Consider the following 3,021-nt stretch of genomic DNA (forward strand, 5'->3'; position numbering starts at 1 on the left):
TATGTTATGTATATCTATACACACTATATGTTATATATATCTATACATACTATATGTTATATATATCTATACACACTATATGTTATATATATCTATACATACTCTATGTTATGTATATCTATACACACTATATGTTATGTATATCTATACACACTATATGTTATGTATATCTATACACACTATATGTTATATATATCTATACACAATATATGTTATATATATCTATACACACTATATGTTATATATATCTATACACACTATATGTTATATATATCTATACACACTATATGTTATATATATCTATACATACTATATGTTATGTATATCTATACACACTATATGTTATGTATATCTATACATACTATATGTTATATATATCTATACACACTATATGTTATATATATCTATACATACTCTATGTTATGTATATCTATACACACTATATGTTATATATATCTATACATATTATATGTTATATATATCTATACACACTATATGTTATGTATATCTATACACACTATATGTTATGTATATCTATACACACTATATGTTATATATATCTATACACACTATATGTTATGTATATCTATACACACTATATGTTATATATATCTATACATACTATATGTTATATATATCTATACACACTATATGTTATGTATATCTACACACACACTTTACATGTGAATTCATTTTTCTCATGTCCTTCCCTGATTAGTGGTTGATTCACCGTTTGACATTATAAAATATTTTAACACGCTTCTTAACTGCAGTGTATTTGAAAAGTCTCCCCTCACTTACCTGAGTGTCATGTACTGAACAGGTTTTGCAATCCTATCAGGGTTGAACGAATTGTTTTTCTGAATAAAAATACTTGTGTGTAAAGAACCCCCCCTACAAATGTAGACTGAGTCTAGTAAAATGTCTTTCCTTTCAAATATTATAAGCAGCACAAAAGACTACAAGAGACAAAAGAAAATATTCAACTTTCTATTGAATGTACGTTTAAAAAAGAAACATGCTGATGTAATGATCGCCAAACAGTTTGTCTTGAAGTCCTTCAATAATAAGTACATGGTTTATGTTATTTAATATTTCTGTTGTTTTTAATAATTTCAGTTAAGTTTCTCTATTGTTTATTTTAGTTATGTGATGGAAAATCAGAAATAATTCCATTACTCAATGTAAACTTAGTGTGTTCAGCTGTATTTATGACATATAGTTAAATAGGTTGACTAGAGGGCATGCTGCCTGTCCCACTTTCATCTGCAACATCGTGGAAGAGCAAATTTAGCAACCAAAGAAGGCAAACACTCAGCCAACAAAGAAACTATTTGATTAACCACAAGCCCAACTATGTCACAAATTATTTGTAATCTTTTTACTATAAATTAATAGAATTGATAATCAATGTTGATTTCATTCAACAATCATGTAAAACAGCTTGATGATATATTAAAAATATATATGACCTAAACTACTATAGATCTGAAGTCAGTCAATAACACACACAACTTAGAAACTAAATATAAAGAGTATTGCATAACATTATTGGAATAATCTATATTTATTATTTTATTATAATTTACCTGTTGTGTAGTCGACAAATGAATAAATAAATGAATGTTCACTGAATACCTGGAGATAATATGAAGGATGAAACTGATATTGGCTAAAAATCTTCTCAATAAGTCAGATTTGTGTACTGGAAAACAAAAAAAAACTAGTCAAATAATCAATTTTCTTTACCCACTTCTTTTAGGGTCACAGGGGTCACTATTGCCATATCCAGCCATCGCTGTGTGTGTGTGTCACATAGAGACAAACGAGACAAACAATTCACTCTCTCTACCCTTCTACAGGTGTGCAGTGGAGAGCATCCTGTGCTCGAGCATCAATGTGTGGCATGGAGGCTGCACAGCTGCAGAAAGAAAAGCTTTGCAGAGAGTGGTGAAGGCTGCACAGAAATCTGTCGGAATCAGCCTCCCCACCATCACAGACATCTACACCTCCAGATGCAGGAAGAGGGCCACCTGCATCATGAAGGACCCCACCCACCCAGCACACACACTTTTTGCCCCACTCCCCTCAGGAAGGAGGTTAAGGAGCATTAAGTGTAGAACCACTAGACTGAGGAACAGCTTCTACCCTGAGGCTGTTAGACTCATGAATCTCTAACTAGAATATTCACTGTGAAAAACCATATCATGTTGCTGCTGATCTGTTTCATGTTGCTGCTGATCTGTTTCAATGTTGATGTGTTCATGCGTGCACATCTGCTCACAGACTCATGTTCATGTTTGTGCTGATGTTCAATGTTTTTATGTTATGAGTGCTTAGTGTATATTTAGTTGATGTTTTTCTTAGTTCATATCTTAGATGTTATTACTGTTTTTCTTATACATTTTATTGTTGGATGTAACTGGGACCCTGTGTACATAATTTCGCTCCACCACATGTACCACATGAGGTGCGAATGACAATAAAGAAACTCTGACTCTGACTCTGACTCTGACTCTGACTCTCTCACACACACCTCACAGTTTAGAGTGAAAACCCACACATGTTTAGAAAGAACAAACTCCACACAGAAATGTCCCTGGCTGGTTTTGAACTGGTGATCTTGCTGAGAGGCAATAGCTTCACCAATTGAGCCACCGTGACACCCCATAAAGCTGCACTGTATAATAATATATGCCACAGAAGCTATCTACTAACCAATTCAATAAATAACAGCGATTACAATAATGTTAATTTCTATAATTAATTTTAGTCGTTTATGTTATTAGTTTTAATTATGGTTGGACACACATTCAGAATGAGGTAAATAAGAGCGCTTACCTGTGAAATGAGACATTTTCCATTTTCTCTTGGGTTGGTACAACCATGGCGCATGCAACTTTGTGGCATTTTTACAATTTTATATACCGTAGCCTATATTAGATAACATATACACACACACATATATATATATATATATATATATATATATATATATATATATATATATATATATATAAT

The sequence above is a fragment of the Nematolebias whitei genome, chromosome 11 (genome assembly GCF_014905685.2).
Source record: "Nematolebias whitei isolate Nwh7 chromosome 11, NemWhi1, whole genome shotgun sequence".
Classification (NCBI taxonomy): domain Eukaryota; kingdom Metazoa; phylum Chordata; class Actinopteri; order Cyprinodontiformes; family Rivulidae; genus Nematolebias; species Nematolebias whitei.